The sequence below is a fragment of the Brassica napus genome (assembly GCF_020379485.1).
Source record: "Brassica napus cultivar Da-Ae chromosome A10 unlocalized genomic scaffold, Da-Ae chrA10_Random_1, whole genome shotgun sequence".
Lineage (NCBI taxonomy): Eukaryota > Viridiplantae > Streptophyta > Magnoliopsida > Brassicales > Brassicaceae > Brassica > Brassica napus.
This window is the reverse complement of record NW_026014119.1, coordinates 22890-36510: the sequence shown is the minus strand read 5'-3', so window position 1 is coordinate 36510 and position 13621 is coordinate 22890. Positions and strand designations below refer to the sequence as shown.

Genomic DNA, 13621 nt, shown 5'->3' with positions numbered 1-13621 from the left:
CTTCTTTGAACATTGTCTAAAAGGTAGAGTTGCTCTACATCGTTGTTCTTTTCATCCTTTTGGGATGTTATAGGGATGTGGTTGAGATTTTATCGGGTTTGGTGTTGATTCAGTTCACAACTCTAGCTATAGGGTTAGCATTGTGTAATCTATAAGAATGGACTCTACCTAAAAAGTGGTTGGCTTTCATTTTCATGTTTTACTCACTTTTAACATGGAGCCTTGTGATTGAGATTAGATGAATAATTTCTTAGTCTTTGTGTTCTTTAAATTAGCATGCATACATTACAAAAGATTTATAAATTATTTAATTATCATATTTCAATTCAAATCATAATGCATATGTAATCATGTAATATGTCACATGCCTAAAAGCATTCCTTTATCATAGTTTAATCACAAAGTTTAATAAGCCAGCAATAAGGATGTTTTGGATCTTGTGATTCGTTTACTAAACGATCTACCAAACTCAAGATGGCAAAAAAAAAGGGATGCGTACACCATATATCATAAGTCGTATAATTTTCACAATTCGCATACGAATTAGTTCAATAATTTCATAAAGTATATTACAGATCTTCTTCTTCTTTTTTTTCGTTTGAGCTTGATTATGGTATTACTTGTTTAGGTTGCAGAACAATAAAATGAAAATGAAAAAAGAAAAGGAGAATTTTCATTAAATGCTCGTACAACTTTTGCTGTTATTATGATGGTAGATCTAAATCCACCGACAAAACAACTTTAAGGATGCATATGCAAATCTTCTTGTAAAGTCACATGTAACTGCTGTTAAACTTATGCCGTGCGATTGACAATTGCTAGTAATAAAACTAATACAAACTATATAGTTAGCCTATAATTTAGTATCCATATTGTGTCAAACAGTCTTTAATAAGCATTTTGTTGGCGTCCGTAAGGAAAAGCAGCACTTTGTTGACTGTTTTCTGAGTTTGCAACAACGTCATCTCTTAAAATAGACCTACACAGTTCCAAACTAGTTGTTGAACTTAGAATAATCTTACAAGTCACGCAAAAGAGCTTTATAATTAATAATCAACTAGTGTATGTGCTATTCTATAGGTTAGACTTTGAGTTGCGTAATAAAACTGAGGATTAACGACTGGTATAAGATATAACATACTTATCTCACTGTGCATAAATATTATATTCGTAATCTATTAGCAGTATGTGATATGGACTGTTGAGTCTTGTGAATATCACTAATATTCAAAATACACCCAAAAATTCAGTAAAATAAGACGAGAAGGATAATTACCATGTAATCAAGGGAAGCGATGACGTTAATAGAATCAATGTTTGGTGGCCGAATTATCAAAGCAAACAACAAGATGAAGACCACTCATCACTTTTTTTTTTTTTTTTTTTTTTTTTTGGTAAAAGAGCACTCATCACTTTGTTTATGAATCTTAAAACAATAACATATACATCATGGATCCATAATCTCCCTTTCATTACCTACTACTATATTCATCCACCAAAATATTTTGATCCAGTTTATCTCAGTTGCCTAAGCTTTTATTGGTGGGTGATAGATGAATACTACTAGTTTGATCCAAAAAAAAAAAGATGAATACTACTAGTATTTACTGACCACTGTATAAAGAGGAAAATGAACCATCATCGAAATAGTTACATGTTAACTAGCGAAAATTTAACTTGTATGAATCTAATAATAACATTCCAAAAAGTATTGAAGCAAAAAATCAAATTCATCAAAAATAATCAGGTTCAATAACCACTCCAACTTGGTTTTCAAAACACTGCGGAACAGGCCTCGATGTCGATACTCTTCGGGCCGACACTAAACGCAGCCGTATTTAACAGAAACTTCACTGTGAAATGTGAATCTCCACCAACCTCCGTAGGACCCACTACTACTAATCCCTCATATACGTAGACACCAACTCCACTTCACGTTTTAATCCTCTATTTAATCGCTTTAATATACTTTTATAAATACGTTTTAATTAAATGATTGGACTTTACTGCTGTAAAAATGATTTAGCTTTACTAATGAAAATATTTAATACCATTACCGGTATTTACAAATTTGTAATTACGATATTCCTGTCAATTCGTTAAGATATCATCTAAAAATTCGTTCTTAAAAAATAATCCAAGTATCCATGTATAAACTGTTAACATTTTAAATGCTTAAGGCTAAAAAATAAAAAATACATACCTAGCTAAAAATACATTGAAGAACAAATAAAATTGCTCATAGTTCCGTCCATACATGTTCCTTTTTTGGTCTAGTTTTACTTTTACAATCTAAAAGTAATTAATTTTCTTAATTATGGTAAGAAAATTAGAAAATGATCTCAGAAATCAGAACACATAATAGCCGTAAAAGAAAGAAAGAAAATGAGAGAAAAAATAAAATGTTGAAATATATGATTATTGCTTAAAATATCCACCACCAGATCTACACATCACACAGAGCCCAACGATTGTATCTATAAATAAACTCACAGAGCCACTCTCCTTCCTCGCTCTCTCTTCATCGTAGCCAAACCTCTTTCTCCGATTCTTCCTCCGTGAGGTACGTCTCCGAGATTTTATGGCTTCCCCACGTCTCCCTTATTTAGCTCCCTTCCCCTTCTCATTTCGTTTTCGTCTCCACGTTTATTGTTTATTACTTATCGAGTGTGATTTTTTAAATTCAAATATATTAGCTCATTCCTCCCCGATCCGTTTGTTCGTATCGCGTGTTTATCACTGAGATCTAAACGGTGAGAGAGCTCATCATTTGCAGATCTGAGTTTTTTTTTTTGGTGTCGGTCGATCTGTAGATCTGGATCTCATTTGCGATCTATATTCATCGTTCGAAAATGGTCATTGTTCTAAGCTCGTTTGAGTTAGATCCGCTTTGAATCATCAAATGTCGCATGTGATTTTGATCTAAAAGTTTTCGATTCTACTTTGAAGTGGACTCATTCAATCATTAATACGACAAAAGCTGCTATAGCTCTACTTTTCGATTTTATTTTATTTAATTTGTTAACACGTGAACTGTAGTTGCAGCTTTCTTGGAGTATGAAACTTATTATTATTATTATATTAACAAAGTTATGAAAGAGAGAATGTATTTTACTATTTGATACTGATCTTGATTTGGTTTGTGTTTGATGCAGTTAAAAGAAATCAAAATGGCGTCACACATTGTTGGATACCCACGTATGGGCCCTAAGAGAGAGCTCAAGTTCGCATTGGAATCATTCTGGGATGGAAAGAGCACTGCTGAGGATCTTCAGAAGGTGTCCGCTGATCTCAGGGTAACATGGAAGCAGATGTCTGAGGCTGGGACCAAGTACATCCCCAGCAACACCTTTGCTCACTACGACCAGGTTCTCGACAAAACCGCCATGCTCGGTGCTGTTCCTCCCAGATACGGTTACACCAGTGGTGAGATCGGTTGGATGTTTTATTCTCCATGGCTAGAGGTAACGCCCAATTAAACATGTTTTTTCCACTGAAAAAAAAACAACGTCTTGTGTGTGTGTTTTTGTTATGTGAGTTACTGACGGTGTGTGCCAAACCATTGTTCATGGCATGGCGGGAACAGAGGCGTTACCTCTAGCCATGGAGAAGTAACCATCCAAACCGATCTCACCACTGGTGTAACCGTATCTGGGAGGAACAGCACCGAGCATGGCGGTGGTGTCGGAACCTGGTCGTAGTGAGCAAAGGTGTTGCTGGGGATGTTATTGGTCCCAGCCTCAGACATCTGCTTCCAGATGTTAGCCCTGAGATCAGCGGACACCTTCTGAAGATCCTCAGCAGTGCTCTTTCCATCCCAGAATGATTCCAATGCGAACTGAGCTCTCTCTTAGGGCCCATACGTGGGTATCCAACAATGTGTGACGCCATTTTGATTTCTTTTAACTGCATCAAACACAAACCAAATCAAGATCAGTATCAAATAGTAAAATACATTCTCTCTTTCATAACTTTGTTAATATAATAATAATAATAAGTTTCATACTCCAAGAAAGCTGCAACTACAGTTCACGTGTTAACAAATTAAATAAAATAAAATCGAAAAGTAGAGCTATAGCAGCTTTTGTCGTATTAATGATTGAATGAGTCCACTTCAAAGTAGAATCGAAAAAACTTTTAGATCAAAATCACATGCGACATTTGATGATTCAAAGCGGATCTAACTCAAACGAGCTTAGAACAATGACCATTTTCGAACGATGAATATAGATCGCAAATGAGATCCAGATCTACAGATCGACCGACACCAAAAAAAAAAACTCAGATCTGCAAATGATGAGCTCTCTCACCGTTTAGATCTCAGTGATAAACACGCGATACGAACAAACGGATGGGGAGGAATGAGCTAATATATTTGAATTTAAAAAATCACACTCGATAAGTAATAAACAATAAACGTGGAGACGAAAAACGAAGAGAAGGGGAAGGGGAAGGGAGCTAAATAAGGAGACGTGGGGAAGCCATAAAATCTCGGAGACGTACCTCACGGAGGAAGAATCGGAGAAAGAGGTTTGGCTACGATGAAGAGAGAGCGAGGAAGGAGAGTGGCTCTGTGAGTTATTTATAGATACAATCGTTGGGCTCTGTGTGATGTGTAGATCTGGTGGTGGATATTTTAAGCAATAATCATATATTTCAACATTTATTTTTCTCTCATTTTCTTTCTTTCTTTTACGGCTATTTATGTGTTCTGATTTTCTGAGATCATTTTCTAATTTTCTTACCATAATTAAGAAAATTAATTACTTTTAGATTGTAAAAGTAAAACTAGACAAAAAAGGAACATGTATGGACGGAACTATGAGCAATTTTATTTGTTCTTCAATGTATTTTTAGCTAGGTATGTATTTTTATTTTTTAGCCTTAAGCATTTAAAATGTTAACAGTTTATACATGGATACTTGGATTATTTTTTAAGAACGAATTTTTAGATGATATCTTAACGAATTGACAGGAATATCGTAATTACAAATTTGTAAAATACCGGTAATGGTATTAAATATTTTCATTAGTAAAGCTAAATCATTTTTACAGCAGTAAAGTCCAATCATTTAATTAAAACGTATTTATAAAAGTATATTAAAGCGATTAAATAGAGGATTAAAACGTGAAGGGGAGTTGGTGTCTACGTATATGAGGGATTAGTAGTAGTGGGTCCTACGGAGGTTGGTGGAGATTCACATTTCACAGTGAAGTTTCTGTTAAATACGGCTGCGTTTAGTGTCGGCCCGAAGAGTATCGACATCGAGGCCTGTTCCGCAGTGTTTTGAAAACCAAGTTGGAGTGGTTATTGAACCTGATTATTTTTGATGAATTTGATTTTTTGCTTCAATACTTTTTGGAATGTTATTATTAGATTCATACAAGTTAAATTTTCGCTAGTTAACATGTAACTATTTCGATGATGGTTCATTTTCCTCTTTATACAGTGGTCAGTAGTAAATACTAGTAGTATTCATCTTTTTTTTTTGGATCAAACTAGTAGTATTCATCTATCACCCACCAATAAAAGCTTAGGCAACTGAGATAAACTGGATCAAAATATTTTGGTGGATGAATATAGTAGTAGGTAATGAAAGGGAGATTATGGATCCATGATGTATATGTTATTGTTTTAAGATTCATAAACAAAGTGATGAGTGCTCTTTTACCAAAAAAAAAAAAAAAAAAAAAAAAAAAAAGAAGTGATGAGTGGTCTTCATCTTGTTGTTTGCTTTGATAATTCGGCCACCAAACATTGATTCTATTAACGTCATCGCTTCCTTGAACATGGTAATTATCCTTCTCGTCTTATTTTACTGAATTTTGGGTGTATTTTGAATATTAGTGATATTCACAAGACTCAACAGTCCATATCACATACTGCTAATAGATTACGAATATAATATTTATGCACAGTGAGATAAGTATGTTATATCTTATACCAGTCGTTAATCCTCAGTTTTATTACGCAACTCAAAGTCTAACCTATAGAATAGCACATACACTAGTTGATTATTAATTATAAAGCTCTTTTGCGTGACTTGTAAGATTATTCTAAGTTCAACAACTAGTTTGGAACTGTGTAGGTCTATTTTAAGAGATGACGTTGTTGCAAACTCAGAAAACAGTCAACAAAGTGCTGCTTTTCTTACGGACGCCAACAAAATGCTTTAAAGACTGTTTGACACAATATGGATACTAAATTATAGGCTAACTATATAGTTTGTATTAGTTTTATTACTAGCAATTGTCAATCGCACGGCATAAGTTTAACAGCAGTTACATGTGACTTTACAAGAAGATTTGCATATGCATCCTTAAAGTGTTTTGTCGGTGGATTTAGATCTACCATCATAATAACAGCAAAAGTTGTACGAGCATTTAATGAAAATTCTCCTTTTCTTTTTCATTTTCATTTTATTGTTCTGCAACCTAAACAAGTAATACCATAATCAAGCTCAAACGAAAAAAAAGAAGAAGAAGATCTGTAATATACTTTATGAAATTATTGAACTAATTCGTATGCGAATTGTGAAATTATACGACTTATGATATATGGTGTACGCATCCCTTTTTTTTTGCCATCTTGAGTTGGTAGATCGTTTAGTAAACGAATCACAAGATCCAAAAACATCCTTATTGCTGGCTTATTAAACTTTGTGATTAAACTATGATAAAGGAATGCTTTTAGGCATGTGACATATTACATGATTACATATGCATTATGATTTGAATTGAAATATGATAATTAAATAATTTATAAATCTTTTGTAATGTATGCATGCTAATTTAAAGAACACAAAGACTAAGAAATTATTCATCTAATCTCAATCACAAGGCTCCATGTTAAAAGTGAGTAAAACATGAAAATGAAAGCCAACCACTTTTTAGGTAGAGTCCATTCTTATAGATTACACAATGCTAACCCTATAGCTAGAGTTGTGAACTGAATCAACACCAAACCCGATAATCTCAACCACATCCCTATAACATCCCAAAAGGATGAAAAGAACAACGATGTAGAGCAACTCTACCTTTTAGACAATGTTCAAAGAAGAATCCAAACATCAATACATTTATAATTTCTCAGTTTCAATACAAAACATTATAGAATGAAAACGAGAAAATATTAAAGTCACAAACCCAAAAACCCTGAAAAAACCTCAGAATAGTATCAAGAAATACAAATCAATAAATATGGAAGCTGAAACACAAGAAAAGGAAACACACATACACTGATACACACACAAACCGGGAAAAGGAGAAAACTCAGTACAAAAAAATGAATAGCGGCTTCTTCCTGCCCCTTTTAAAACAGAGCAAAACCAGAAGTGCCTAACAATTACAGTGTAACAAACATATATACTAGGAGTTGAGATGCATTACCCTTCGATTTTGTTTTTCAATCTGAGTCACTCGAACTAGAGCTTGAGCTCGAGCTTGAAGAATCGGACTTACCCTTCTCCTTCTCCTTCTCCTTCTCCTTCTCCTCTGTCTTTACTTCTGAAATGCTTTCCTCCGAATCTCCCGGAGTTTCTTTGGACTCAGGACTCCGTACAATCCCATCAATGTTGCTTGAGGTCTCAGCTTTTGCTTCCTTAGTCACTACTTCATCGCTTAGTGTTACATTTCTAGACTCTATGCTTTCTGTAGGAATCACCACTCTTTCAGAGATTACTTCCGTTGACATCTCCTCTTTTGGTTCTGAAGGTTTTGGAATTTCCTCCAGTGATTGAGTTTCCTTAGACGATACATCAGATGTTGCTATCTCTTTCGGTTTAGTTTCATCTTCTTCTTTCTCAGGTATGTTGTTCAGATGAACATTTGTCTCATCAAGAGATCTTTCTTCAATTAAAGACCCTGATGGTTCCATTTCAACTCCGCACTTGGTTTCTCCAGACCCACCATTTGATTCTGGTGACATTGGTTGCTTGCCCATGCTCTCTACAACAGCCTCATTCATAGCAGTATCTAGATCATCTTTCGACGTAGCTTCCACCACTGTTAAATCCGACTTGGTCTCTGATGAGTTTTCAGAATTTTCTTGAGCCAACTGGTCCTGAACGGTGCTTGGAAGAATAACATCTTCAACCTCGGGTCCTTCATGAATCTGCTGGCAAGCAGATTCTATGTCTTCAACAGATCTCACTTCCAGAACGGGTAGAGCTTCCGTAAGTTCTTTGGCAGTGTCTGACCCTACTGAAGATGGCCCAGGTTCAGAATCTGTCACAACTTCCTTAACACCGAAGTCTCCAATAGTGTCAAGTTCAGACAACAATCCTTCATCAATCTCTTTTATCTCGTCTGCCTCTTCAGTGATAACTTCAGGAGGACTTTGAGATATTTCATGTAAATCCGTAAGCTGATCTGATTGCTCGACCACATGGTCAAGCCCCTCATTAACAGACTCTTGGAAGAACTCCGCCTTTGAGCCTTCACCAACCATAGGTGTTTCGTACTCAGGAGACTCCGCTGGAGATGAGGACGTGTCAGATGTCAAACAAGATAGCTCGGTTGTATCCTCAGGAGCTTCGTGATACTCGTGGAAAGTGATTTTACGGGAAAAGACCACACTCAGAGGAGCTGCACGAGCTGGTTCCTGCAACAACGTAGCACAGCGGTTAGACTCCTGCTTAACAAATTGCAGAAAGAAGAAAGAAATTCAAACATTTTAGAGGTATTATCCTGATGTTATATCCAATTCCAGGTAAGAATACCATTGTCAAATACGACATGGGAATAATAAATACGTTAAGTATGAGACTGCGCCGAGCATATGTTTTTCTCACATGTATCAACGCACCATCAAGTAATTAATATCTTATAATCCCTTTATTTATTTTGTAGGTTATGATGTTAAGTATATCACATAGACTATCTTAAGCTAAGAGGAGAGCAGTAGAAGATCGTATTACTAAACGTATCAGATAAATGTTGTAATGATGACCATCTACGGGAGAACATAAGTTTCATGACTTACTTGATCTTCACCAGGTTCAAGGGATGATTGTTCTACCACAGATTTATCTGACCAGGTCGGTTCTCTACCTGATTCAGATGGAGTCGTTTCTTCGGATCCCACATTTTGAGCACTGGTATTCACAGAGTCTACTTCAATAACCATAGTTTGGTTGGAGTGTGTTTCTTCCTTGGCATCAGAAACTGATGACTGAACTGGATCTTGTTCCGCCTTCGGAGCATCTTCGTCATTAAATGAATGCGTCTCAACATACTCAACTGCTCCAGAAGACAAAGTGGCGTAGCTGTCTATTGGGATGTCTGCATTGGATGTTTGAGGAGTGGCTTCATCTTTTGTTTATCCTCTTCCTCCTGCATTATGACTTCAGCTACTGAAGTTTCAGCTATGTCATGTACCACATCAGGTGATTCTTCCAGTGTTGTCACATGCTCCGTCGTGTCACCATATCCCAAAGGTGAACTTGTAGGCTCAACTGGGAGATGTTGTTCAACTATCCCTGTAGATACTGCTTCCTCTTCTGTAGAAGAAACCAAGTCAACCAAAGATTCACTAATTTCTAGCGCTCTGGTATCTACAGCCTCTTTCACTTCTTCATGAATCTCTTCCAGGTCTTCTTGACTAGAAACAGACAAACGGTCATCCTCCTGGTGATCAATATTCTCGTTCTTATCCAAAGGTAGAGAGGAATCAAGTAAGGCTTCCTCAAATTCAGACACGGAAATTGAGTTCTTTTGACCGTCAATTCCAACCTCCGAAATGAGAAAGCTTGCCTCTACTGTAACATGCGTGATACTCTCTCCCACTTCCCTTGTACTTGTTTCAATCTCATCAGGACCTATGCTTTCAGAATAAACTTCCCGTTCATTATCTGTATTTTCTTGTACTTCTTCGTCACTCTTTCCAGGTAGATCAGGTTTGTGATCAGATGATACGGAAGAAAATGATGGGAATCTACTGGCTGAGGGAGGACTCGAATCGTAAACAGGTGTTTCGTGGTGGTCACCCACCAACCCACAAAGATCATGAATTGCTGGCTCCTCCAGGGAGGGGAGTGGAGCAATGAAAGCAGGCGATTCATCACGGTGATAATCATTCTCCATCTCTCTTGCAACGTGAATATCTGATCCTCCAAAAGAAGTACCTGATGTCTCATGAAGATCAACTTCCCGCTCAGAAACCAACATTGCTTCATTCTCACTAATATGCGCTATCTCCTCTTCTATCTCTGATAAAGATGAATCACTATCACTGGAATCCTCTTGATCATGATTTGTCTTATCAGAAGTTTCTCCGTCCATCATGTTTGATTGCTCATGGTGTGTTTCTGCACTTCCCAGTATTATCTCAGGCACATCATGATGAAGAATTTTGCTATCAGCTTGTTCATCAATATCGGAATCTTCTGACGAATGACCTTTTTCTTCATCATGGCCAGAAGCTGAATGGCTTTTTTCTTCATCATGGTCAGAAGCCATATCCGTTTCTTGATCAGCATCATGTTCATCCACCTTCTTTTCGTCATCCTCCATGATTGTGCAGACAGATTCAGTATCAGGCACAGAACTGACTTTTGATTCACTAACTTCACTGAGCTGCCTTTCAAACGGATAATAGCTTGCTCTCTCGTGTGCTAATCTTTCCAGCACGAAGAAAGGTCGTAGCCTATCATGTCTGGGACCTCCGAGCATCGATGGACCTACACTGAAACTCTCATGTCTTCTGAACACTGGCTCCTTAGGTTGTGGAGAAGAGAACTCTTCCTCGAAACCATCACCCTTGAGGTCTGGCTTCTCTTCATTTGGCTCGTACGGAAGATCAAACGGGTTTCTTCTCCTCGCGAACATAATGGACGGAGCAGAGCCAGGGATAGGTGGTAGTCCCATATCATCATACGAAAGATCAAATGGATTCTGCCTTGCGGTTGAGATTGGCGGCATATTAAATGGAACATCAGCACAGTCGAAATCAATGAGATTTCTCTCTGCCACCATTCTCATATTGTTGCGAGCCCTTCTCCTGGCGATTAGACTCTCCAACCGTTGGTTTCTTTCGAGCTCGAGACTTCCTAGATCCATGACGTTTTTTTGGTCAGCCTCTGTCCATTTGATAGGTGATTTAATTTCATCTTCCTTCTTCTCCTCTTCCTCTTCTTCCTTCTTGTTGTCGTCCTCTTCACCATGACTTTCGCTGTTAACATCAGACTCCATTCCTTCATCGCTATCACTACTACTCATATCTGGCTCCTCTGAAGTTGCATCTGATCCATCAAGATCTGCAATACCAAGACCTTGATTCTCTGAGTGTAAAAGCGGGTGAAGCTCATCAAGCATGGGGATGATGTCTGTCATAGAGGGGTCAGGTGAAGAACTTTCCGCACCATCAGAACTAGAATCCAGTGAGTCATCATCGCCCTCCTCATGCCTCATTGGTCTCCAAGGTGAAACTGGAGATACATCCACCTGATCTTCCTTTGAATCATCCTCCATCATATCATCTAAAGATCCACCATGTGAAACTCGCTTCCCATCATCATTTCCAATCAACTTCTCCTCTTCTCCATCTCCCCTCTTCTCCAAATCCAAATCAAATGCTCTATCCTCAAACCTTACTTGAGCATCCCGTTTGATCTCATCAACCAAAGGACTATAATCAAATGGTCGAGCATCATCCTCAACCTCACTCAGCTGATCATTTCCATCTTTCTCTGTGCTCACGAACCTCTCAACCGTGAAACTCTCATCCCTTCTCTCAACAACACTAGGATCCCTCGAAGCCTCTGCTGTGAAAAGAGCAGCCTCGTGAACAGTAGCCTCCGGTTCTGTTTCGATCTCAGGTATAATATTTGACTCTCCGAAACTAAGAATCGTTCCAAGCAAAACGAAAGTGCAAACCAAAACAGGAGATGCAGCTACCAAAGGAGAAAACAAAAGAGGACAAGCTCTATACAGAAGATACACAACCCCAACAAAGCCAAGGAGATAGGGATGACTGCAGATCCATCTATAGGAAGTTCTGATCATGATGACGAATACTCTCCGTATATGAACTCTGAACTCAGACCGATCACTGATCATACTGTTTCCTTCTTCTTCTACAGGTTGTTTTCTGTATAAAGAAGTAAAGAGCAAAAATCAAGAATCAGATGGTGCAAGTTAAGATACTAGAATAAATCTGAAACGAACTTGACAGAGCCTTTACACAGTTCAAATAAAATAAAGAGGAGCAGCGTTGATCGATCGTACTTTTATGATCTGAGATCAACATTTATTAGATATGCAACTTTCAACCATAAATAATAATAATCGGATCTAACGCACACGAGTACAGAAAAAGGTAAATCATTTCAATCAGATGGAGAATTAGATCGAGTATTCTGATGAACTCACTCACCAGTCTCACCAGGTACGAGCAAACAGATCGTGGAGAAAATAGTTTGACTAAACGATACAGTGAAGATGAAGAAGAAGAAAGAATAGGACGAGTGGGCTAATATGATTGTTTGTTGTTTGGCTTTCTTTACAGCAAAACAAATGTAATTCTTCGTTGGCCTCTATTTGTATCTCCCTGATATTACGGTGGTGGCGGTGGCTACTACTTTCGGCACAATTATTATTATTGTTTTTTTTTCAAGCAGGTTTCTTCTTCTTTTTACTTGACCAAAAATACGATTTATTTCAAAATTACTAAATATTTCTTTACGTAGATATGTATAAACAACATTAACCTTTTTTTGGAAACATAAAACAGCATTAACCTAAACTACACACATCCATCTATAGTACTATTATTAAATATTATTAATATAACTCAAAGTGCTGCAGAAATTACTTAATATTGCTATGTTTACTTAATAACTCAAAATGCCACAATGTTTAATATGGAAATATTTTGATCTACACGTCCGTGAAAGTATTTTTTATAGATAAACTTAGGATCGGTTATTCTTTTAATATGTTTTCATATTGTGTTGGTTACACATATTGTTATTTTATGATAGACTAGAGAATTGACCCACGCTACGCGTGGGTTTATTTTCATTAAATTTTAAGAATAATTATAGTAAAACTATATTTATTAAATATTTTGTTTTATATTATAAATTATATAATCTAATAAATATATAATCAGAAAGAGTTTAGGGTTTATAAACGTACAAATGTATATGAACCAGCTAATTTATAGAATCAATTTTTTTTTAAAGTATACATGTATCTATAGTAAAATTCGAATAAAACACTAATATTTACATAATTTAACTCTCTATTTTTAAGTATGATATTTAACTTTACATATTCTTTAATCTATTTATTGAGTAACATAATCCAACATAAGCCTAATCCCACTCCTTAGATATTAAATCTTTAACAATGATCACTAAGGCATAAATCTAAATATTATAGTATTTTTAAGTGAATGTATTTTTAAAACTGATATCCAACTTAATGTATTTAAAGAAATTTCTCTTTATTCTCCCATTCTCTTATTAGTTATTAGATAAATATTTTTTTGACCAAATTAAAAACGTGAACATTGTATTGTTGATTGAATTTGGTTTGATAAATTTCTTATAACTTTAAAAATATTTTTTCCTTTTTAAATTGTGCACTCAGTTAAGTGAAATTGGAAATAATATATTTT

General features: G+C 36.3%; 1 pseudogene; it reads right to left on the bottom strand.

Annotated features, from left to right (window-relative positions):
- Window positions 1-7161: 7161 nt before the first annotated feature.
- Window positions 7162-12609, bottom strand: LOC125594577 (annotated as a pseudogene).
- Between the last annotated feature and the right edge of the window lie 1012 nt (window positions 12610-13621).